Source organism: Haematobia irritans, chromosome 1 (genome assembly GCF_050003625.1).
Source record: "Haematobia irritans isolate KBUSLIRL chromosome 1, ASM5000362v1, whole genome shotgun sequence".
NCBI classification, from domain to species: domain Eukaryota; kingdom Metazoa; phylum Arthropoda; class Insecta; order Diptera; family Muscidae; genus Haematobia; species Haematobia irritans.
The window spans coordinates 170,258,503-170,286,446 of record NC_134397.1 but is presented as its reverse complement, the minus strand read 5'-3'; the positions used below and the strand labels follow the sequence as shown (position 1 = coordinate 170,286,446).

At 33.1% G+C, this 27,944-nt stretch overlaps 1 protein-coding gene across 2 annotated transcripts in view; it reads left to right on the top strand.

Moving 5' to 3' along the window:
• The window catches only part of LOC142222132 (uncharacterized), a 287,542-nt gene that overhangs the window by 202,493 nt on the left and 57,105 nt on the right, over positions 1-27,944 (top strand). For both annotated transcript variants that reach the window (XM_075292098.1, XM_075292099.1), the window contains exon 5: positions 19,638-19,682. The gene's annotated coding sequence lies outside the window, so the exon portion shown is untranslated. The remainder of the gene's footprint in view (positions 1-19,637; positions 19,683-27,944) is intronic.

Below are 27,944 nucleotides of genomic sequence, written 5' to 3'. Positions count from 1 at the left end.
TAAGTATTCCCATGTTACAGTGGAAGGAAAACCAAGTTGCACGTACCCTCGATAACCATAAAAGTAATATATGCATTTTAACTTCTAGCATTACGAAATGATAACCCCACATAAATAATATTTCTTCACCGTATCATTTCAAGATCTCATTTTTCTTTTCGAATTACAATTATCATAGAAACGCCAAAAATAAAACCAAACAGAAGAACACACAATACCCACCACTAATGGTACAAGTATTCCCTCTTGACTTCGTAATTTCAAAACTATAGACAAGTGCTAATTACCATGGTAGCCATTGAACTATCGATAATGCTGGTCATTCTATGCAAGTCCATTTTTTTCTATACATTGTTCCATTGATTGTCATTAATATTTATTTATTTTCTTAAATGGGGGCTGGGTTGATGTGCTGTTGAGAAGACTATCATTGAGGTAAATTAACATTGAAATGTGATTTAGAGGCAAGACAATACCACCACCTACTCACCGGTTTATTTGAATACGGCAATTCCGTCATAAAAATTTCTACTTATTCTTGTAATAACTTCCACTGCAATATATTGTTTTTGTTTCCATAAATGTCAATAATAATAGTTGAAAGTAGTTGCCGGTACATAGACCTTATTTTTGAATGAGGGGGTTTGGGGTGGTGAGATAACTACACTGGAAAAAATCTAATCCAAGTCCAAAGATGTTGTCTTTGCTTCTTAGGCGAAGATACGATGTATTGCTCTAAAGATTTTACATCAGTGATTTGGGTACTTGGCACTAGAAAACCAATCTAAATTTATTCAATAGTTTTTATGGAAAAGCAAACCCGTTCAAAAACTAATAAACCATTAATTAAAAGTGTATATTGAAATGTCCATATTTATTGACAGTTTATCGATAGAATTTGCATGGGAAAAGTAGGTTTAAAGTCTGGAAGTTCAAAGTACATTTCAATATAAATTGTGTCATGTATCAAATAAAAATTTTAAAATAAAGTCAGCAAAGAAGTTAGCGCGATTTCAGTAGACGGACGGACATCGCTAGATCGACTCAGAATTTCAAATATATACTTTATGGGGTCGGAGACCAAAATTTCGATGTGTTACAAACGGAATGACAAAATTAGTTTACCCCATCCTAAAGGGTGATACGGTCAAAATTTGGTCAAGGGAAAACGCGTGTAAATCGGTGAAATCGTTTATTTAAAACATCAAATTAAATTTCTTCTTCAAGTTCAATTAGTATAAAATTCAGGAAAAATATTCAGTTAGGCTTTCGCTTTTCCAAATCCGAATTGCCGGGCCTCACGCTTGACACCTGCCATCAGATTTTGTACAGCCACCTTGTCCACCTTCTTCGCCGCAGAAAGCCAGTTTGCCTTGAACTGCTGCTCGTCCTTAGCAGTTTTTTGGTCTTTTTTAGGTTCCGCTTGACAATAGCCCAGTATTTCTCAATTGGGCGGTGCTCTGGCGTGTTGGGAGGGTTCTTGTCCTTGGGAACCACCTGCACGTTGTTGTCGGCGTACCACTCCATGGACTTTTTACCGTAATGACAAGATGCTAAATCCGGCCAAAACAGTACGGAACAACCGTGTTTCTTCAGGAAAGGCAGCAGACGTTTATTCAAAGACTCTTTCACGTAAATTTCTTGGTTGACAGTCCCGGAAGCTATGAAAATGTTGCTTTTCAAGCCACAGGTACAGATGGCTTGCCAAACCAGATATTTCTTTGCGAACTTTGACGGTTTTATGTGCTTGAAAATATCTGCTACCTTTCCCCTTCTTTTTGCCGTATAAAACTCCTGTCCCGGAAGCTGCTTGTAGTCGGCTTTGACGTAGGTTTCGTCGTCCATTACCACGCAGTCAAACTTCGTCAGCATTGTCGTGTACAGCCTCCGGGATCGCGCTTTGGCCGTCGTATTTTGTTTATCATCGCGATTTGGAGTCACTACCTTCTTGTAAGTCGATAGTCCGGCTCGTTTTGTGACTCGATGCACGGTTGTAGACGATACACCCAGCTTATTTGCGGCATCTCGGAGAGAGAGGTTAGGGTTTCGCTTGAAACTACCGGCAACTCTCTTTGTCGTCTCAGCGCCTTCCGGTTTTCGATTTCCCCCCGATCCAGACTTCCTGGCTGTCGACAAACGCCCCCCAAACACTTTAATTACATTTGTAACGGTTGATTTGGCAACTTTTAGCGATTTTGCCAGCTTTGCGTGCGAGTAGCTCGGATTTTCGCGATGCCCGAGCAAAATTTTGATACGCTGCTCTTCTTGCTTGGGCGGCATTTTGACAACTGAAGAGTGAATTCCAAAATCAAAATAGGAACACCCCTCAACAAAATGAGGGGTGTTCAGGTTTTTTAAATGCAAAATTGAAAGAAATACGTCAAGTTTATATTGACCAAATTTTGACCGTATCACCCTTTATGGTGGAAGCTTAAAACAAAGATCCAAAATCCTTAAAAAGTTTTAGTCATTACACTCAAAAAAAGTTTACTTGGATTCAAAGATTTTGACCTTCTCTTAAGAATTTTGGTAATGATTCCGAGTAGAGAAACAAAACTGATCGGTGAAAACCGTTTTCTTTTTTCGTTTTGCACCGATTGTCGATTTTGTATAAAACCCCATTTTCGGTGGACCGGTAGAACCGGTGTTTTTAATATCATAAAAACCGTTTTTCGTTTTTTTTTTTATTTTCAAGCAAATCGTGTTTGTTCAATTAGGAGCCTATTATTTTGTCAACAAAATCTATGATATTTCTTACGTTATTATTATTTGACTTAATTTTGTGTATCTTTCTGTAGAAAATGAGCTCGGTTTGTGAATATTTTGAAAAACAACAATTTTTAGTTGCCTTCACACCGTCGTTCACAATATTCACAAAAGGCAAATGGAACCAAAAAAAATCAACATTTTAATGTTTGGCTACGGTATTGTTACCGCAATTACAGCCAAGGAATATGATTTTTACATTAAATCATTGAAGTATTTTTCCTTCATTTATATTAAATTATGCGTTTTTCTACTTTTGGGAAAAAACCAGTTGGACCTGTTATGCCGGTTATTTAATTTTTAAAACTCCGCCCACCGGTATTCAAAAATGGACCGGTTTTTTAGAACCGAGAAAACCCACCTTTCACAAAAACCGGTTTTTTGATCACTCTAATTCCGAGCCAAACGTATGTGGCTTTACATCTAGGATCAACAAAATTAAATTTAGGATAGAGATTTCGCTTATCGAATTTTCATTCTCTTCTCCCAGTATATAAAGTTATTCACGAACAAACAAATGCCACTTTAAAAATTCAAATTATAATGGATACTTCAAAGTAAAAAATGTTCTGAGTTCCAAATAAAAACTTTAAACAAATATGCTAAATCCTCAAAATAAGTCTTAGCCTATATTTAAAGCGTGTTTATCTTAAATATAAAGATTAAATATTTCAGTTAATTTAAGGACGACTTCTTTAAATCAAAAATGTGTTCCTTAATTTAAAGACATACATCTTTAATGGAAGGACGGAAATTTCCAAAATTTGTGTCTTAAATTTAATATATTGTTTTTTTTTTTTTTTTTTTTTTTTGAAGCAAGGATTATAAACTTTATTTTAATTTAAATTTCATTATTTAAAGAAAAATGTCCTTAGGTCAGGTTACATACGCTAATACTAGAGGCTTTCAGAGGAACCTATCACACGTGATTCATGGTGGTGGGTGTATACGATTCGGGTCGGCCGAACTTACGACTGTATATACTTGTTTTCAGTGTGGAAATTGATCGAAATTATTCTCCACATTTTGTTGTTAAAACCAGGAAAATTGAATGCCATGATGTACTTTTTAACTACAACTCATGGAATTATACCCTCTCATAAGAGAAAAAATGGACTAAAAGTAAAGAAATCAAGTATATACGGCCGTAAGTTCGGCCAGGCCGAATCTTATGTACCCTCCACCATGGATTACATAGAAACTTGTACTAAAGACTGCCATCCACAATCGAATTACTTGGGTTGCGGTAACACTTGCCGAGGGCAAGGTATCTTAAAACTTCTTAACATGGTCTTCTCACTTGTAAGATAGTCCATACGGGGTATATAACATATGAAACAAAAAAAAAGGCCGATTAAATACGTAAATAATTCAGTTTGACAAAATTTTCTATAGAAATAAAATTTTGACAAAATTTTCTATAGAAATAAAATTTTGACAAAATTTTCTATAGAAATAAAATTCTGACAATATTTTCTATAGAAATAAAATTTTGACAAAATTTTCTATAGAAATAAAAATTTGACAAAATTTTCTATAGAAATAAAATTTTGACAAAATTTTCAATAGCAATAAAATTTTACAAAATTTTCTATAGAAATAAAATTTTGACAACATTTTCTATAGAAATAAAATTTTGACAAAATTTTCTATAATAAAAAAATTTTGACAAAATTTTCTATAGAAATAAAATTTTGGTAGATTATTTTTGGGGATCGGCTATATATAACTATACACCGATATGGACCAATTTTGGCATGGTTGTTAGCGGCCATATACTAGGGCAATATACCAAGTTTCACCACGTACCAAATTTCAACGGGGTCGGATTATTTTGCTCCTCCAATAGCTCCGGAGGTCAAATCTGGGGATCGGTTTAAATGGGGGTTATATATAATTAAGACCGGTTTGGACCAATTTTTGCATGGTTGTTAGAGACCATATATTAACACCACGTACCAAATTTCAACCGGATCGGGTGAATTTTGCTCTTCCAAGGGGCTCAAATCTGGGGATCGGTTTATATGGGGGCTATATATAATTATGGACCGATGTGGACCAATTTTTGCACGTTTGTTAAAGACCATATACTAACACCATGTACCAAATTTCAACCGGATCGGATGACTTTTGCTCCTCCAACAGGCTCCGCAAGCCAAATCTGAGCGTCAGTTTATATGGGGGCTATACGTAAAAGTGGTCCGATATGGCCCATTTTCAATACCATCCGACCTACATCAATACAACTACTTGTGCCAAGTTTCAAGTCGATAGCATGTTACATTCGGAAGTTAGCGTGATTTCAACAGACGGACGGACGGACATGCTTAGATCGACTCAAAATTTCACCACGACCCAGAATATATATACTTTATGGGGTCTTAGGGCAATATTTCGATGTGTTACAAATGGAATGACAAAGTTAATATACCCCCCTATGGTGGAGGGTATAAAAATCATTGGCGCCAAATCATTAACCATACAGTAGTTCATCGTACGCAAATTTTCTTTTGCTCTAGTTTATATTGAACTTATGTGTACGTCCATTAAACTTTATACCCACGTTAAGTTCATAAAATGTTTGAGGCATACTTAAAAAAAGGAAACTTTCATTGGACTGTGGAAAATTTCGAAAAATATAATAAAATTTAACTACAAACAAATAATTTTTTTTCAATAAAATAAGTTCCATTTAGCGTTAGTTTAACTACGGAAATTTTTCCGGTGTAGCTTCTCCCGATTATACCCCCCACATACTTGTTCTTAATACCATCGAGAGTGTTTACTTTGAGTCAGGAGCGGAAAAATAAAATAAATATCTTTTCAAAAAATGCTCACTTATGTAAAGCGAAATTTATGTTCAACCTTTTACTCTACAACGTCCACTTCATTGAGTTGAATAGAATCTCATATTAAAAGCCTTTAATTATTTCAATGCTCTTGCTTCACTACAAATACCTCCTGCTTGTCTCGCAAACTTTACTACTACTCACCATATCTATTCGATGGTTGGCCTGGTTAATGTTCAAAACTTTTGGTTCACCTACATTGGTTATATCTAAATGAAAAGCAATAGCCACATCAACACACACATACACACATCCATACAAATGCAAACAAATAAAAATTTCTTTCCGTTACCAACACACACACACACAGGCAAATGATCCGACCAAATGCTAAAATAAACTGAACACTAATGCAATCGTGGTTTTGTGGCCACGCTAAATTGTGGCTTTAAATATATTCGAGAGAAGAGTTTAGGCAACGATTAACCTAATTTTGAAGAAGATTTTAAAATACATCACAAAGTAACAAATTGACGAAAAAAAAATAAATTTAAATATATGCAAGTACTTTCTGAAAATTTAACTAAATTAACATAAACGTTGAGTTAGTAGAGTCTAATTAACAAAGTTTATTTGATATAAATGATGGTGACGATAGTTGGTTCTTTTTAATGAAGATACTATGACACATCTCCTTTTTAGATTGCAAAGACATTTGAGTAGCACAAGGAGAATATTTCTATTTAGTTACCTTTCTTGTGAAAAGCAATTTAAATGTATAATCAAACGACAAGGTCAGAGCTGTTATCTATTTACACACGTATACACTAACCCATACATACACATACATCCACAAACTAATTATTTGCTTAAGGATGTCTCTATTCGTCCCCCTTTATAAAAGGTATATAGTTGAGTGGCTCTGTGTGTGTGAATTTTGATATCCAAAGACACCGGTTAAGAATACCTTCACAGTTTGAGTTCAGGCATTCAACCCGTCTCCTCTAACCAGGCCAAGTATAAATATTTTACTATATTCCAAGGCGACTAAACACCTTGTGCTAGATTTTCAACGTAGCAACTGTATACCAACCAACCTACCCCAATTTGCCATCCCAAAAGAAACAAATTTACAAAACTAACAACATAATGATATCTCTCATATTGAGTATATCCTTAAGGTAGAGTGAAAAAAAGATTACGTACAAGTAGCTTTTTTGTTATAAAACTTCTTGTGAACAAATCTCAACTGTGATTTTTTCCATAAGTAAATGAAAAACTTTCCAAAATACATACACTCAAAAAAAATTAACTTAGATTCAACGATTTTGTCGTTCCCTTAGGGTTCCCTTGGTATTGATTGCAAGTACAAGATTCGAATTATTTAAAATAAAATAATTTTTGACACGCCATCTAGTTTTAAATTTAGGCTCTACGAGTATAAAATGACAATTAGAATATCGATTACACTTATCGAATTTTCATTCGTTTTTTTTTTTTTTGGCGAATTCATTAACAATGCTATTCACATACCAATAAATGTACTAATTATATCAAATAGTTCAAATTCGAAAAAGTCTTCTTAATTTCAAAAAACTTTAAACCAAAGATTCAAAATTCTCAAAATAATTCTTACAATATATTAAATAAAATTTAATATCACACAAAAAAAATATTTTTTGTCTTCAATCACAAAATTAATTGATCCAATTAATTTTTAATTGAAGTACCTTGAATTACAGAAATGATATCATACACCAAATTCAATTAAAAAAGTAAATGAATCAATACAATTTGAATAGAATATTTTTTAAAACCCAATAAAAATGTTAATTGAAAAAAATTTCGTGATATGCCTTCAATTACAGAAATCATAGTATCAAACACCAAAGTCATTTAAAAAAGTAGTTGAATCAATTAAAATTTTAATTGAATATTTTTTAAAACTCAATTAAAAATTTAACTGAAAAAATTTCGTGATACATTTTTCTGTGATTATATCCTTAAATCAAAAACATTTTATTTAATTTAAGCAAAACTTGGCTTACTTCAAAGACATACGACTTTGACAAAGAGGCACAATTTGCATATATTGATGTCCTAATTTACTAGAAAAACTTTTTAAATCAAAGATTATGAACTTTATTTTAATTAAAATATTTTTATTTTAAAGAAATTTGTCCTTAATATTGTGGAAATTTCATATCCTAAATCTTCAGTTGCAATCTTTCAAGTGGTTTCAATGTATAGCCCCCATAGAAACACATCGTCAAATTAGACTTCTTGAACCTCATTGATTGCGAATTTCAACCGATCCTATTCAGCCGAAATTTTAGACAAACCAAGTTTTCTATTGAAGCAATTAAAAAAGATTAGAGATAAATATAAGATTGTTGAATCGCTTGTCACAAATTCGGGTTTATTTTCACTTGAAGAAAATGCTGTACACACTCAAAAAAACGTGAACCTACTATGCAGGTTTATTGTAGAAAATGTTAACTAAAATGTAAATATTTTTCGACAAATTCAATTTCAATTTATTTAACAATTTGTTATACCCTGCACCACACTGTGGTATGGTAAGTTAGTGCATATGTTTTCAATACCCAGAAGGAGACGAGATAGACACATGGTGTCTTTTGTAATAATGCACAGGGCCGGACCCTGAGCTCGGCTGGCACAGTTGGTAAATTTCTACCAAAAATGGTAATTTTTTTATTGTTTGGTAGAATGGTAGAATTCTTGAAGTTTTTGCAGACTTTGCAAAATATTCCTCTCCAATTAAGATGTACTTCAAATTTCTATAGAAATAAAAATTTGAGAAAAATTTCTGAAGAAAAAAAATTTGTAAAAATTTTCAATGGAAATAAAATTTTGAGAAAAATGTCTACTGAAAAAAAATCTGAGATTTGGCTTGCTATTGCTCAAAGAGAAGCAAATTTCATCCGATCCGGCTGAAATTTGGTACATGGTGTTAGTATATGGTCTCTAACAACCATGCAAAAATTGGTCCACATCGGTCCATAATTACATATAGCCCCCATATAAACCGATCCCCCGATTTGGCTTGAGGAGCCTCTAAGAGAAGCAAATTTCATCCGATCCGGTTGAAATTTGGTACATGGTGTTAGTATATGGTCTCTAACAACCATGCAAAAATTGGTCCAAATCGGTCCATAATTATATATAGCCCCCATATAAACCGATCCCCTCATTTGGCTTGCGGAGCCTCTAAGAGAAGCAAATTTCATCCGATCCGGCTGAAATTTGGTACATGGTGTTAGTATATGGTATCAAACAACCATGCAGGAATTGGTTCATATCAGTCCATAATTATATATAGCCCCCATATAAACCGATCCCCAGATTTGACCTCTGGTGCCTTTTGGAGAAGCAAAATTCATCCGATCTGGTTGAAATTTGGTACGTGGTGGTAGTATATGATATTTAACAACCATGCCAAAAGTGGTCCATATCAGTCCATAATCATATATAGCCCCCATATAAACAGATCCCAAGATTTAGTTTTGGAGCCTCTTGGAGGAGCAAATTTCATCCGAGTCAGTTGAAATTTGGTACATTGTGCTAGTATATGGCCATTAACAACCATGCCTAACTAGGTCCATATCGGTCTATAGTTATATATAGCCCTCAGATAAATCGATCCCCAATCACACAAAAATTGGTCCATATCAAGTTCATAATTCTATATAGCCCCGATATAAGCGACCCCCATATTTCAATTCTGGCTCTCTACATACCGTGCAAAAGTCCATGTCGATTCGTAATTATTTATAGACATACCTATACATAACTTTTTTGTCTAATATATACCACGTATGGAATAACTCACAATTTAGAAAACGATGTTAAGAAGTTTTGAGATACCACAACCCAAGTAAATCGATTGTGGATGACAGTCTTTAGTAGAAGTTTCTACGCAATCCATGATGGAGGGTACATAAGATTCGGCCTGGCCGAACTTACGGCCGTATATAGTTACTTGTTTTTTTTTTGTTTTTTATAATAGTAAAATTTGGACAAAATATTTTATATAAGTACACATTTTGTCAAGATGTTTTTTAGAAGAAAAAAATTGACAAAATTTTCTATAGAAGTTAAATTTTTAAAAACAAATATAAATAATATATTGTCAAAATTTTCTATAAATTTAATATCCTTAAAAATTTTAATTTTTGTGTTAGATCATACTATCAAAATCCATTATGATTAAGTTCTTCCGTATTGTAGAAATAGAAAATGTTCTTTGTTTGTGCAAGCTAAAATCGTTACATATACCATTTTAAATCCTACACATTTGCATTTCAAAGGATATTTATAAACCCAATAATTGACGCCAATAGGATCCAACTATATATAGGGATATACCATATATCAATATATCTAAGACATTAGATCTAGGCCAATATTAAGATCTGATCAGATCTAATTCCATAGTAATTATATATGATTAGATCCGAACATTTTTCGGATCTACTCATAACTAATTGTATCAAATTAGATCCCTAAATTTTTAAACTGGATATTATTTTTAGCCCGGGTGGCAACCGTTGCCTTGAATCGATCTAGTCATGTCCGCCTGTCTGTGAATACATTTTTTGTAATCAAAGCATTGGTCGCAAACTTGGTTACAGTGGAAAAGCAAATGGTAAACGATTGTTTCGTTTGGGAGGAAAAATATTTTTTATTGGTTGTATCCATTTTGTTTTTTAGATTTTTTATGTACTTGATAGTAAAATTTTTTCTGAGTCTACTCTTATAAACATTGCATTAAAGTTCTTAAGTATCTAAAAGCACCATTAATAAAAATTATACAAAATGTTTGTGGGGTTTTATGTGACAGAAAATTGGATATTATGTATTTTGCAAGTGCATCCATCCAATCAAGTGCATAGTATAATGGTAGCAAAAATGAAGATTGGTACATTTTACTATGCTATGGTTATCATCTCTATTTGGAAAATTTTAATGGACTCGTTAAATGAAAAGAAAATGAGACTTTACGTGACGTATAAACGAAATTTTAGACCAACGAACAAGTTTATAAGAATAAAGAATATTATTTTTGTGATAAACGTTTACGTCCTTTACTACTAGCTCAATTTTTTTTCTGGCTAATTTTATCTTCCACATTATTTTTTAGTTCTCAACACTTATTCTACAGTATGTAGTAGCAAATATCAGGTTTTATAAATTATTTTTAAATTTTTCCAGGACGGAGAAATCGAGACGTTCGTTTTGTAAGCCAACATACTGAACAATGTAGCTCTTATACTCATCAGTACACAAGTAACGAATACAAATAAGCATATCTATTTATAGACCAGTGTGTAATGCACACAAAAAGCGCATTTAAAGAAACGTCTTTTAAAGAAAACAAACAAATTTAAGTGCAAACGTCTGATGCTCTGCAATTGTGAAAGTAACAAAGATTTTGTGCTAGAGAGCCTAAAATCATTCCTTAATAAAGTAATTTTATATTCACATGGTGTGTAGGTAGAAATGTAGTCGGAGTGGCCTGCTGTAATTCAAGTGTATATTGTATAATTTTCTCAATATACATAAAGTCATACATTATTTAACAAATATATGATGTCCTTGTCCATATATTTGGCTTTGAATAATTAAAGCGATTGAATGAGGCCGCCTCCAGGAAAAGTTATCGAGTGAGTTATTTTTGTAAAAGTTCCCCTGATGTCATAACACTTGCACAATCTCAAAGGTCCTTTCAATAAATATAACATTGCTGTTATTCTCTATCGTATATTTATACATACATATTTAAATACACAGACACATGCATATATATGTATACATTCACTCACATAGAAAATTCTCTTTGTCCTGTCATTTCCGTTTTGTGAATTGTTCAATTTATCGAATTGTCATTTAGCCATCCCATATCATTGACACAACGGCACTTTGGTGGTGGCAGGAACATGAATTGATTAGGGAATTGTTTCATTTTTAGCCGTGAGTGACAGAGTGTCACAAGGTTTGTCGCATACAACATATAAGTGTATGTCCATAGAAACATGATAATGAAGGTATGAGTACAAATAGTTAAACTGTAAAGGTCAATAGTATTGCTGTAATAGGGGGTATCGAAGATTTGGCTTTATCTCTGGGAACTTTAATATTCTTGGCGGTTTAACTTAGTAAAAAATCGAGTCAAGTCAACTAATACTCCTTTGATGTTGCTCAGAATCAATGAATCAATTTTTTTATCTTGATTTTACTCAACTATTTATGTTGAACAGATATGACTCTTGATCGTAGCTACACGCAAAGAAAAAAAAACGTTTGGAAAACGTGTACCGAAAACGTTTGTCTTTTGTTAGAGTTTTTTTGTTACAAAATTTTTATTTTTTCAATAAAAAAATTATTTTCGGACGAACAACACAGTCGATTTCGCTTATATACTGTTGTTTTCTGACTTTAAGTCTTTAGTAAGACACATTTTACAGTTCATAGTAAAAATTTAATATTGTTGTATGTAATGTTGAACATCTTTTCGTAATCTTCCGAACATATCTGGAGTATATGTAAAAAAAAAAAAAAAAAAAACTTTTTGGTGTTCGGTCGAAGCAGGGATCAAACCCACGACCCTTGGCATGCACGGCGGACGTAGCAACCACTGCTCCACTGCTAAATGTTTGTTTCTGTTAAACAAAGTTTGTTTAATCGACTCGTGGGCGCTGCAAGCTATGCTATATAAATATAACTTATATGGATAATTATCTATTGATGACAATAACAGCTACGTAGCTCAGTGGATAGTGTGTTGGCTTACAAATTGCATGGTCCGCCGTACTATTCTCCGTCCAGGCGAAAGGTAAAATTTTAACAAGGAAGGAAAGTCTAAAGTCGGGCGGGGCCGACTATATTATACCCTGCACCACTTTGTAGATCTAAATTTTCGATACCATATCACATCCGTCAAATGTGTTGGGGGCTATATATAAAGGTTTGTCCCAAATACATACATTTAAATATCACTCGATCTGGACAGAATTTGATAGACTTCTACAAAATCTATAGACTCAAAATTTAAGTCGGCTAATGCACTAGGGTGGAACACAATGTTAGTAAAAAAATATTGGGAACATTTAAATTTGAAGCAATTTTAAGGAAACTTCGCAAAAGTTTATATATGATTTATCGCTCGATATACATGTATTAGAAATTTAGGAAAATTAGAGTCATTTTTACAACTTTTCGACTAAGCAGTGGCGATTTTACAAGGAAAATGTTGATATTTTGACCATTTTTGTCGAAATCAGAAAAACATATATATAAGAGCTATATCTAAATATGTACCGATTTCAAAAAAAATTGGTACGCATAGCAGCAATGCTAATTCTACTCCCTGTGCAAAATTTCAACTAAATCGGAAAAAAAATTGGCCTCTGTGGTCATATGAGTGTAAATCGGGCGAAAGCTATATATGGGATATATCTTATTATGAACCGATTTCAACCAAATTTGGCACGCATAGCTAAAGGGTGATTTGTTAAGAGCTTGATAACTTTTTTTTTAAAAAAAAACGCCTAAAATTTGCAAAATCTCATCGGTTCTTTATTTGAAACGTTAGATTGGTCCATGACATTTACTTTTTGAAGATAATTTCATTTAAATGTTGACCGCGGCTGCGTCTTAGGTGGTCCATTCGGAAAGTCCAATTTTGGGCAACTTTTTCGAGCATTTCGGCCGGAATAGCCCGAATTTCTTCGGAAATGTTGTCTTCCAAAGCTGGAATAGTTGCTGGCTTATTTCTGTAGACTTTAGACTTGACGTAGCCCCACAAAAAATAGTCTAAAGGCGTCAAATCGCATGATCTTGGTGGCCAACTTACCGGTCCATTTCTTGAGATGAATTGTTCTCCGAAGTTTTCCCTCAAAATGGCCATAGAATCGCGAGCTGTGTGGCATGTAGCGCCATCTTGTTGAAACCACATGTCAACCAAGTTCAGTTCTTCCATTTTTGGCAACAAAAAGTTTGTTAGCATCGAACGATAGCGATCGCCATTCACCGTAACGTTGCGTCCAACAGCATCTTTGAAAAAATACGGTCCAATGATTCCACCAGCGTACAAACCACACCAAACAGTGAATTTTTCGGGATGCATGGGCAGTTCTTGAACGGCTTCTGGTTGCTCTTCACTCCAAATGCGGCAATTTTGCTTATTTACGTAGCCATTCAACCAGAAATGAGCCTCATCGCTGAACAAAATTTGTCGATAAAAAAGCGGATTTTCTGCCAACTTTTCTAGGGCCCATTCACTGAAAATTCGACGTTGTGGCAGATCGTTCGGCTTCAGTTCTTGCACGAGCTGTATTTTATACGGTTTTACACCAAGATCTTTGCGTAAAATCTTCCATGTGGTCGAATAACACAAACCCAATTGCTGCGAACGGCGACGAATCGACATTTCACGGTCTTCAGCAACACTCTCAGAAACAGACGCAATATTCTCTTCTGTACGCACTGTACGCATTCGTGTGGTTGTTTTAATGTCCAATAAAGTAAACTGAGTGCGAAACTTGGTCACAATCGCATTAATTGTTTGCTCACTTGGTCGATTATGTAGACCATAAATCGGACGTAAAGCGCGAAACACATTTCGAACCGAACACTGATTTTGGTAATAAAATTCAATGATTTGCAAGCGTTGCTCGTTAGTAAGTCTATTCATAATGAAATGTCAAAGCATACTGAGCATCTTTCTCTTTGACACCATGTCTGAAATCCCACGTGATCTGTCAAATACTAATGCATGAAAATCCTAACCTAAAAAGAATCACCCTTTACAATGCTAATTCTACTCCCTGTGCAAAATTTCAACTAAATCGGAGCAAAAAATTGGACTCTGTGGTCATATGAGTGTAAATCGGGCGAAAGCTATATATGGGAGCTATATCTAAATCTGAACCGATTTCAATCAAATTTGGAACATTTGACTACACTACAAGTTGTACTCCTAGTGCCAAATTTCAATCAAATTGGGCCAAACCTCTGGCTTCTAGGACCATATTAGTCCATATCGGGCGAAAGATATATATGGGAGCTATATCTAAATCTGAACCGATTTCAATAAAATTTGGCACACATGACTGCACTACTAATTGTACTCCTAGTGCAAAATTTCAACCAAATTGGGGTAAAACTCTGGCTTCTGGGACCGTATTAGTCCATATCGGGCGAAAGATATATATGGGAGCCTTCGACCAGCTTTTGCCAGTCGAAGCCGCCGCTGAATATGTCGACTCATCTCGACTAAGCCGCCAATTAATCAAAAATATTGATTTAAATTAGAAAAATTTATTAATAATTGTTGTATTTTTGCCAAAATGTTGAACTTTCCACCCACAAAATAATCTTGCAAAAATTTATGTTAGCTCCGAAAATTTGAATGCAATGTAAATTTGATTGTAAGTTTGGTTGTTCAATTAATCTCATTACCTTTTGGATGACATCAAATTGATTTTATAATGGATAATTGTGCGCCACTGAATAGACAAATTTATATCGGCTTAGCCGTCAAGCCGGAGGCAAAAATTTAGTGTAAGCCGCCCCCGACAAAAATGGGTCGTCTTCATTCTCTGGTCCAGACTATAATAACTCACAGTGTTCGTGTCGCACATATCCCAAATATTGGCTACTCTATATGTTAAGTTATGCTTGAGGACACAATCGAGATTGCTGTTTGTTTATGGGATCGATAACACATTTATCAAAATTTTACTAACGTCGGACAATTCTTAGCATTCGGCTACATGTAAGATTCTTTACAAACACAGACATTTCGTCTGGAAACGCGAGGTATGATCGTTCCTTAGTGTGTATAATTTTTTGAAGATATATCAGAGCTTTGAGAAGTACGTATTTGTCAAAAGGTATACCAAGAATTTCGTTCGTAAAAAGTGTCCAATGTTCTTGACATTTTTTTGGTTATTAAAGTTTAAAATTTTCGAAGAAATTCAAAAAACTCTAGCAAAAGAAATACGTTTTCGGTAATTAATTAAAATTGCATTATTTCAAATTTGTCAATTTGTGGCATAATCTTTCATACTAGTTCAATATCTTTTATATACAGTGCACTCGCGGTAACGTGATCTAATTAAAACCAAGAGAGTTCACGTTAGCGAACTTCAACGAATTTCGGAACAAACCATAACCATATTCGGGAGTTTTACACGTTCTAGCGTGATAGTCTTTTATTTTATTTATTTAAATTATACTAAACTTATAGTAAATATAAGATGAGTATGGGAAAATAGAGGGAAGCTTTAGCAACTGAGGCCATCAGTTATTTTTTTTTATTAAAATTATTAGAAGCTTAATTTAATTTCATGAAAAAAAAATTAAAAAAAGAGATCGGAAAAATATCAGTGGGTATGGAATTATAAAGTAATTTTAATTAATAATTAAAATTCACGAAAAAAGCCAAACTATATCACTAAAAACTTCCGTAAGTGTATTCGAAATTGTATTTGGCATTGTGAATGAATGTACGCAGAGAAGAAACATGATTGTCACAATCATATTCGAAGAGCAAAATAATATGATAGGTGCTATTTTTGCGTCGACCATGTAACATTTTCACCTGCAACCATGTTGGCTCAGTGAACAGGGTTCTCATCTAAAATGTTATTATTTTAAAAAAAAGAATTCTGTTTCCATTAAAAGGCAATGGTCACGATCTAAAATGTTATGGTATTCGCCAAAAATGTTTTTCTTCCAGTTAAAAGAACATGGTTACAACCTAAAATGTTTTGATCTTTATGAAAAAACTTTTTTCATCGTCGAAAAAAGGATGAGAAAAGAAAACACAAATTAACTTTATTTATTTGTTTTTATTTATTTATAAACTAATTCATTGTTTATTTGTATGTACTATGTCGTGCAAGCAAACATCACATATTTTTACACACTCTATTTTGGTTCAATTTCAATAATAAGAAATCATTCAATATTTACTTGTGCCCATCCAATGTATCAACGCAGACATCATGTAACTACAAATAAAAATAAATTATACCATGTATCAAAATGCAGAACTAAAACCAGGTACATTTTTTCAATTACACTTTCCTTTTTTGTATTCACATAAAACCACGTACCACTTCTGAATAAATAAATAAATAAATAAACACAGAACACAGTAATCCCGTATTCTCTGTCCATTCCAAGAAACAATCAACACACGACTGACGCGCAAATTGAAAATCGTGCGTACCTGCTCAATGTTTTTATAAAATTCTTTTCGCTTCAAAAAAATTAAAAAATTAAATGGTCACGAAAACAATGTACATGGTCTTTATAGCCATGTAATGGTTCTAGACATGTCTATATGTAACCTATAAAAATACTTTTTTTCCCTGCAAAAAAGTAAAACAAGTATATACGGCCGTACATTCGGCCAGGCCGAAGCTTATGTACCCTCCACCATGGATTGCTTAGAAACTTCTTCTAACCACTGCCATTCACAATCGAATTACTTAAGTTGCGGTAACGCTTGCCGATGACAAGGTACATTAAAACCTCCTAACACCCTCTTCTAAATTGTATGTAAGTCCATACGTAGTATATATTAAATCGAAAGAGATCGATCACATACGTATATAATTCAGTTTGACAAAATTTTCTATAGACATACGATTTTGACAAAATTTTCTATAGAAATAAAATTTTAACAAAATTTTCTATAGAAATAAAATTTTCACAAAATTTTCTATAGAAATAAAATTTTAACAAAATGTTCTATAAAAATAAAATTTTGACAAAATTTTCTATAGAAATAAAATTTTAACAAAATTTTCTATAGAAATAAAATTTTGGTAGATTATTTTTGGCTCGAGTGGCAACCATGATTATGAACCGATATGGACCAATTTTTGTGTGATTGGGGATCGGCTATATAACTATAGACCGATGTGGACCAATTTTGGTATGGTTGTTAGCGGCCATATTCTAACACCACGTTCCAAATTTGAACCGGATCGGATGAATTTTGCTCCTCCAAGAGGCTCCGGAGGTCAAACCTGGAGAACGGTTTATATGGGGGCTATATATACTTATGAACCGATATGGACCAATTCTGGCACGGTTGTTCCAAATGTTCCAAATTTCAACCGGATCGGATGAAATATGGTTCTCTTAAAGGCTCCGCAAGCCAAATCTTAGGATCGGTTTATATGGGGGCTACATATAATTGTGAACCGATGCAGACCAATTTTTGCATTGATGTTGGAGGCCATATACTAATACCACGTTCCATATTTGAACCGGATAGGATGAATTTTGCTCCTCCAAGAGGCTCCAGAGGTCATATCTGGAAAACGGTTTATATGGGGGCTATATATAATTATGGACCGATGTGGACCAATTTTTGCATGGTTGTTAGAGACCATATACCAACATCATGTACCAAATTTCAGCCGGATCGGATGAAATTTGCTTCTCTTAGAGGCTCCACAAGCCATATCTTGCGATCGGTTTATATTGGGGCTATATAATTATGGACCGATGTGGACCAATTTTTGCGTGGTTGTTATAGACCATATATCAACACCATGTACCAAATTTCGGCCCGATCGGATGAAATATGCTTCTGTTAGAGGCTCCGCAAGCCAAATTTTGGTTCGGTTTATATGGGGGCTATATATAATTATGGACCGATGTAGACCAATTTTTGCATGGTTGTTAGAGACCATATACCAACATCATGTACCAAATTTCAGCCGGATCGGATAAAATTTGCTTCTCTTAGAGGCTCCACAAGCCATATCTTGGGATCGGTTTATATGGGGGCTATATAATTATGGACCGATGTGGACCAATTTTTGCGTGGTTGTTAAAGACCATATATCAACACCATGTACCAAATTTCGGCCCGATCGGATGAAATATGCTTCTGTTAGAGGCTCCGCAAGCCAAATTTGGGTTCGGTTTATATGGGGGCTATATATAATTATGGACCGATGTGGACCAATTTTTGCATGGTTTTTAGAGACCATATACTAACACCATGTACAAAATTTCAGCCGGATCGGATGAAATTTGCTTCTCTTAGAGGATCGTCAAGCCAAATTTGGGGGTCCGTTTATATGGGGGCTATACGTTAAAGTGGACCGATATGGCCCATTTGCGATACCATCCGACCTACATCAATAACAACTACTTATGCCAAGTTTCAAGTCGATAGCTTGTTTCGTTCGGTAGTTAGCGTGATTTCAACGGACGGACATGCTCAGATCCACTCAGAATTTCACCACGAACCAGAATATATATACTTTATGGGGTCTTAGCGCAATATTTCGATGTGTTACAAACGGAATGACAAAGTTAATATACCCTCATCCTATAGTGGAGGGTATAAAAATGAATGGTCAGGTATATGATTTTCCCGACCATGTAATGGTCTCAAATTCTTTCATTTAAATAATAGAACATGTTTGCGGCATTTGAGAACCATTTAAATGCTTATTGCCAACATATATTTTTCTCCGCTCGAAAATTATTTTTACAAAGACAAAATACATGGTTTTCGCGACGATTATATGCTCTATATAAGCATTAAATGGATGAGGCAACCATGTCCAAACATGTTTTTTCTGTGCGTGTGCGTTACGGAGTAGTTAGTGTATGAAAAGGCGTGTTCACGTTATGCGGAGTTCACGTTACCGCGAGTGCACTGTATATTATTTTATACATATTGTATATTCCAACATTTTGTCGGGATTTCGAAGGAATTATTTATTTAAACATGAAGCCTGTTCTTGATATAAACGAACGTTTCGAACATAAAGTATTTTTGATTGCAACAATTTTATAATAAAAAAATTTTAGTGACCAACCAAGTTCTTCTCAGTTTAATGGAATTTTCTTGTATGTGAAGATACCTATTTTATACAATGAAAAATTTATTATTTATTTTATTTTATTTTTTTTTGATACGAAACTTTTGTCATATATGGTCATATAAACCAACCTTCCGATAAAATATTTCTTTTTAATAATTTTATTATAAAGCTTTTAAATTTTAACTCATTTTTTCAGGAACTTCTAAAATGGATTAACGAAAACAAACTCAACACTAGCAAGGTAATTTAAAAATACATAATCATATACAACTGTTCTCTATAAAAATGTAATATTATAATATGGGAAAATTACATAGAATTTTCTAATTTTTCTCTACATTGCCCCAATAAACATTGTCATTAAATTCACCTTTACATTACTTGGTCATTATATATCCATTAACAAAATACGTAAACATGGTCTCTCGAATACTATATAAAAGTCATTATTATTATTATTATTAGACATTTTCTACGACCACACAAATAGACTCTACTTTACCAAGTGTCATATAATAATGGCTGATTATCTTAATGTCATTTGCACCGATTTTGATGGTGTTAAATATGACTTGACCTTATTACCCTTTATCTCCCGTAGGCCCTTCAAATTGATTGAGTATACAAAGCATAACAAGACTCTTTTTCACTCCCAAGAGGCTCTTATATCTAAACCCTAAGCCTCTCAAGCCCAGTACACAAAGCCAAACAAGTAAAGTATGTCAATACTGGTGGATAAACGTTTGAATTGTATGTAATTGTTAAACATATGTAGGTCTATATAAGTAAGATTATACATGTATGTGTTATATGTATGCAATTGTTTGTGAACATTTTAGCATGTATATATATATTTTATGTATATGTAGGCGTACACTGAAAAAAAGTTAATGATTTTGGTATTCATTCCGAACCAAAGAATCTGAGGATTGCACTTAAGACCAAATGCATTTAAGACCAAATTCTCTTTTAAAGATTGAGTTTTGTGTACTGGGCATTAGAATCATGTGCTATCAAAGTCCTATAAAACCACAAATTAAATTTCTAAATTCAAACACGACTTCAAATATAAATTATGACATGCACTCAAAAAACAAAGTTTACTTGGATCCAAAGATTTTGACCTTCTCTTAAAGATTTTGGTATTGATTCCGAGCCAAAGATGCGGTTTCTTTAAAATAAAGACATCTTTGACGGACCTCCCTGGCTTTAAATCTAGGATAAATAAAATTAAAATTAGATACATTCATTCATTCATCGATTTTTTACCCTTTTTTGCGATATATTAATAAAGGTATTTATGTACAAGCAAATTCCAATTTAAAATCCAAATTATGACAGGTACTTCAAAGTAAAAACAGTTTTCTTAATGTTAAAAAAAAAAAACTTTAAACAAAAGATGCAAATCCTTAAAATAAGTCTTAGCCTATATTTGAAGCGATTTTATCTTAAATTTAAAAATGCAATATGTCAGTTGAGTAAAAGACGATTTCTTTAAATTAAAAATGTTTTTCTTTATTTTAAGGAAAATTTGCCTTACTTCAAAGATCTACAACTTCAGAAGAGAGACGGAAAATTTCAAGATTTGTGTCCTAAATTTAATGATTTTAAGCAAGGATTATAAACTTTCATTTAATTAAAATGTCATTATTTCAAAGAATTTTGTCCTTAACTTTGGGTAAATTTCGATTCCTAAAATTTAAGTTGCATAATCTTCCGTATTAGGTCAACATTTTTTCAGTGTGCTTCAAGTAAAACACGTTTTTGAAAAAAGTATTGAAAGACATATCCTATTTATACCCTAATATATATAAGATATATATATTTATACCCTAAACCACAGGATACACCGAAAAAAGTACACGGTTCTATACACAGAAAAAAATTTCACGAAAATTTTTCCAATTAAAATCTTGATTGAGTATTCAAAAATATTCAATTAAAAATATAATTGATTCAACAAATTTTTTAGTTGAAGCAAAAAAGAATCACAAAAATTAATAGTATCAATTATTTTTTGATTGAATCAATTAATTTTTAATTGGATCAATTAATTTTTTAATTGATACTATCATTTCTATGATTGAAGACATTTCAATTAAAAAATGTATTGGATCAATTAATTTCATGAGTGAATCAGAAAAAAATGTTTGTGTGTACGAACAATAATGAACGACCTCGTGTGAAAATTGAACCAAAAGTTTACTCCACATTTTGAGATGTACACAAAGCGTTATTAAGGGCAAGAAAATTTAAAGGCCTGGTGTACTTTTTAACTTCAATTCACGGAATTACACCCTCTCATGGAATAAAAAATTACCTAAAAGTAAAGAAAAAATCATTTGCGCCAAATCATGACCATTATAACCATACGCACACAAATTTTAGACAAACAAATATCGTTTCCTATTTGCTTTTCGCTACACACAAAAAATTTTTTTTTTTCAGATTCAATCATAAAATTAATTGATCCAATTAATTTTTTAATTGAAATGTCTACAATCACGAAAATGATAGTATCAATCACAGTTTTAATTGAGAATCAAAAACATACGTGATTAAAAACTTAATTGATTTCATTAGCAAATTTCAATAATTTTTTTAATTGATTCAATTAAATTTTTAATTTATTCAATTAAATTTTAAATTGATGTCGATTGCAAAATTAAATTAATTATTTAATTACAAACGAATATATTTTTAATTGTTATACTATATTTCAGTCACTTTCTATAGCTATTTTTAATCATTTTTAATTTGATTCAAAAATTTATAGTTTAAAAAATATTTAATTAAAAATTTTGAATAAATATCCATATTTTTTTAAATGTCTTACTCTTCCGAGTTTAATTAAAAAGTTAATTGTATCAATTAATTTTTTAATAGAAAATACAAAAAATGTCAATCATTGACTTAATTGACTTAATGTTTCTAGTTTGATTAAAAAATTAAAAGTATCAATTAATTTTTTAATTGATAAAGTTTTCAGCTTGAATCAACGTTTTTTGGGAATATTTTGGTGATATTTTTTCTGTGTTTGTTTGGGAACAAAATATATACTTTTTGTGATAATCGTTGATTCTTTTATAGGATGTAAAAACAATTTCATGCAGACTAACAATAAAATATAATTTTCTGGCTAATTGCATCTTCCCTCACATCTTTCTTACTTCAACGAGGTTTTTTAGTTCTTAGCACCTTTTTCTGTAACACAAAAAATGTAGAAGAAATTATTCGATTTTATAAATTTTTTAAATTTTACCTTTCGCCTGGACGGAGAATCGAACCGCGGACCATACAGTTTGTAAGCCAACACACTATCCACTGGGCTACGTAGGTGTTATTGTCATCACCAGACAATTATCGCTATAGCCATCAACGCACAAGCAACACAAACAGTCAAACAGTTATATTTATAAAGCGTAGTTTTCGGCGCCGAAGAGCCGCAGTAAAACACTTTATTGGGGATAAACATTCATTTAGTTGGCCACCGTGGATCAATGGTTAGCATGCCCGTCTTGTATACAAAGGGTCGTGGGTTCGACACCTGCTTCGACCGAACACCAAATATTTTTTTTTACATATATTCCAAAAATGTGTGGTAGTTTTCAAAAGATGTTCGATATTGCATACTACTATATTACACTTTTCCTATGAAACTTCAAAATGTGTCTTATTAAAGACTTGAGGGCAGAAAAGAACATTATTCGATATAAACAAAATGGACTGTGCTTTTAGATCAAAAACTTTTTTTTTTATTGCAAAAATAAAAGTTTTGTAACAAAAAAATTTTTTGGTGAAAAAAGATTGAAATTTTTGAAGAAATCCAAAAACTCTGACAAAAGAAAAACGTTTTCGAAAAGTTTTTTTTTTCTTTGCGTGCAGTGGTTCGCTCTTCTATTTTTGGAAACGTACAAAAATTTTCTTTCGGGTTCCGATTTAGATATAGCTCCCATACACATGTATCGCCCCATTTTGCAAAATTTGGCCGTAATACTCTTATTTATTGACCGATCATACACATTTTACCAATTCCTTGAATTTAAGAACGGTTTCACTATTATTAAAGATTTCCTTAAAAAAATTAGAACTGTATTGTCCTCGGTTCAAAAGGATTTTCTTCTTTGTAAAGATACCAATTTTAAAGTTGAATCTCCCAACTCTAAGGGCAAAACGCCGCAATTGAAAATTTTGTCGACTTTGGTCAACAAAAGTCTTGCCCCCTTTCAAAGACATAAAACCTTAACGAAGGGAGGCAAACTTTCATAGACGAGTGTCATAAATCCAATGAAAAAAAATGAAGCAAAGATTATAATTTTTTTTTTAATTAAAATTTCTTTATTCTAGAGAAATTTTTCCTTAATATTTTGTAACTTGCATGTCCCATTATTTAGATTATATAATCTTTCATATTAGGTCAATATTTTTCAGTGTGTTTATGCATGCATCCGTTATAGTACATATCCTTAATATTGTGTAGTTTGCGTGTTCTAAAATTTAGTTTACATAATCTTTCATATTTGGTCAATATTTTTTTTCGATGTATGTATACATATACCCTTTTACTACTCATCAATGGTAGCATTTGACTTTAGTCTATACAAACCTGGCAGGTGACCGAAAAACGACAAATCTGTAGTACAATAAAGTCTACACATACATACAAAAGGAAAAAGGATATTAAAGAGGCAGGGCAAGGAGCAAGAAGAAACAAGACACAAAATGAAAAAGTCTTTTTTACCTAAAACTAATGTCATTCACTGTTGTAGATCATATTTTTTGTTCAGTATTCTCAAAAAACAAATCCAAAGACATACAAGGTATATCAATGTGACACCAGTATTTTCCTAGATTTTTTTGTTTATTTTCCTATTTTCTGTTTGTATGTGTGTGTGTGTTATTGGCCTGTTAGCTATGAGTATGTATTTCTCTGTCAGAGCTTTTGATCCTTACATGTTAGTCGTGTGGGGACGAGACAAGTAAATACACGTTAAAAGTCCTATTTGACATCACCTGTGTTTTTGGGAAAATCCAAATGACAACTACTATACCATGGTATCATAATGTCCCAGCGGCGGAATCGAGAAGGACCTTACAAATTCAGGCATGTTAAATGCCTTAAATTGGAAGGAGTTGTGTTTATAAGACATGCATGTGTACTGATTTTACATTCATCGTAGGCATTCTAAAATCAGACCTCTAATTAAGCATTGCGTTTCATTTACTTTTTCATTTTATACACCCGGACAATCTCTTTGCCTTCTTTATAGAAGTTGTATAGCATGGGTGTTAAAATGATGTAGCAAGAGAGTTGTCTTGTGCTCTCGTTTAAAAGAGAGCTTTAAAATTGTTTACATCCCTATTCATTTATAATTAGAATGCATTTGTAATGCCTTTGGAAGTCAAGTGGTTATTTCATATTATGACAGAAAATATTTATGTCAGAAAATATTTTCATTAATTGTCTTTGCATATGTTAATAAACGATAATAAAAGTGCATAATAATTTTGCGGACGCCAATTCACGCCATTCGTTCGTTCAGTTTTGATTTTGTGAAGTACAGACGCGTTTCTTATTTTGTGTTTTTAAATTTGTGAAATTGTGAAAAGTTAAACATACAGCATGGGTGTTAAAGTTATGCAGCAGGAGATTTGCCTTGGGCTCTCTTTTAAAATATAGTTTTAAAATTGTTTGCATTGATATTTAATTATAATTACAATGCATTTTCAATGCCTTTCTAAGTCAATCGCTCGTTTTATAAAATCCCACTTACAAATATAAGTAGACAAGCATCTAACATAATTGGATTGCCTTCAATTTCCCAAAAAGGGCCATTATTTTTCTATAATTTCTTGAATTTAAATTCTTCCAGATCTCAACAACAAATGTGGCGAAAGAAGTCCTGAAAAATTTGTATATTTTTTTTTCTTTAATTTTATATTAATTATCTATTATTTATCTATCTTTGAACTCAAAACTTCATATTGTAACAACAAATCTGAATTAAACCAATAACTATGTCTAGTAATGATAAAGTCATTCTTTTGAGAACGTATAGGGAAGACCGCCCTGTACTACAGAACACCTTCTTGACGTAGCGCTGCAACATGCCTGTAATAAGAAGGAGCGAAGGTGTGGTTTTATTTTCAGTAATTATGTAGGAATTCTTATATACACCCCTGTAGAACTCCTTCTGTTTAGAGGGCTGGTGAACGCCCTTTTATGTAAGCTACAAAGAAGGCCTTGCCCTCCAATCTCACCCTATGTTAAATGGAAAGGAATGTGTAATGTCCTAAGCAGGCCTCTGTAATGCCTAGACAGGCCTGGAAAAAGGCCTTCCAAGCGCATGAACTACGCCGCTGGGGTATTACCTATGGTAGGACATATGCCAGCAAGTCGAATACTATACACACATACGAACATACATTCAAATATATGTGAACGTAGACTTTTGGAATGGAAACAATGTTGTTGATGTAGGTTCAGACTGGAGAATAACATAAGTGAAATTTGGTCCTTTTAATAATAATATATTGATTTATTTGACCGTTTTAGTCACAGACAAAAAACTACGTGAATGAACAATTCCTTATACTTTCGGAGCGATAAATGTCAATAGGAAATAAATACAACCATTGTACACTCGAAACAAGTTTATTTGAATCCAAAGTTTTGGCCTTACCTTATGATGAATTGATTCCGAGCCATTGATGCAGCTTCATTAAAATAAATAAATTTTTAGGGGCCTACCTAGATCTGATCCCATTTTTCGAATTTTCATTCTTCTTTAAAGTTTTCCATTTTGTTCGAGCTGAGCCATTTGACACGTACTATAGCCCGGCAAACGTTGCTTAGGTTCAACAGGATAGTTCTTACACTCGTCCTCTCCCTGGTTCATGATATGCGTCACAATTGTTAATAATTATAACGCAACCCATAAATCTCTCTTCTCTCCCATGAGAATCGGGCCCGGGGGAAATTGAAAAAGTCGAGTTCTCACTTTTTAAAAATTTTAAAAGTCGATTTTGACATCACGATTTTGGAATTTTTAATGAATTTTTCTTTCTAATTAGTCGATATTGTTCAACATCAAATTTTAATTCGTCGATTTGACACAATTTTGAATACTACAAAAAAACCGACTTCTATTGTACTGACAAATAGTCACGTAGTCGTTTTAGAAGATATTTTTAATAGCCGATTTTCGATTTTGGAATGAGATCTAGCGTTACAAAAACGAGCCTCTTTATAAGGCAGCATAACAGAAGATTAATTCTGTTTTAGGAGAATAGGAGGAAAGATATCTCCCATGGCAAATCTTAATTAATTTTGGTTAGGCACAGCCCGTTGCTTTAGACTTTCAGTCCATTGTGACACCATACGTGGTGAATTTCTCCCTTATCAATGAGTGCTACACGATTTTATGTTTAGTTCAATGACACAATTCAAGACGGGCATATTAACCATTGCACCGCGACCGTTTTAATTTAATTTTAATTTAATATAACGCAGCAAAAAAATTTTGAAGTTCTTCTAAAGGCACAACTGTTCAATATGTTCTTTATTTTAAATACACAGGAAGTTCTTTTAAATCAATTTTTATAACTCTCTTTTTGAGTATTTTCAATGTGTAATTTTTATTATTATACCCTCCATCATAGGATGGGGGTATATTAACTTTGTCATTCCGTTTGTAACACATCGAAATATTGCTCTAAGACCCCATAAAGTATATATATTCTGGGTCGTGGTGAAATTCTGAGTCGATCTAAGCATGTCCGTCCGTCCGTCCGTCCGTCTGTTGAAATCACGCTAACTTCCGAACGAAACAAGCTATCGACTTGAAACTTGGCACAAGTAGTTGTTATCGATGTAGGTCGGATGGTATTGAAAATGGGCCATATCGGTCCACTTTTACGTATAGCCCCCATATAAAGGGACCCTCAGATTTGGCTTGTGGAGCCTCTAACAGAAGCATATTTCATCCGATCCGGCTGAAATTTTGTATATGGTGTTGGTATATCATCTCTAACAACCATGCAAAAATTGGTCCACATCGGTCCATAATTATATATAGCCCCCATATAAACCGATCTCCAGATTTGGCTTGCGAAGCCTCAAAGAGAAGCAAATTGCATCCGATCCGGCTGAAATTTGGTACGTGGTATTGGTATATGGTCTCTAACAACCGTGCAAAAATTGGTCCACATCGGTCCATAATTATATATAGCGCCCATATAAACCGATCCCCAGATTTGGCTTGAGGAGCCTCTAATAGAAGCAAATTTCATCCGATCCACCTGAAATTTGGTACATGATATTGGTATATGGTCTCTAACAACCATGCAAAAATTGGTCGAACATCGGTTCATAATTATATATAGCCCCGTATAAACCGATCCCCAGATTTGGCTTGCGAAGTCTCCAAGAGAAGCAAATTTCATCCAATCCGGTTGTAATTTGGAACATGGTGTTAGTATATGATCTTTAACAACCGTGCCA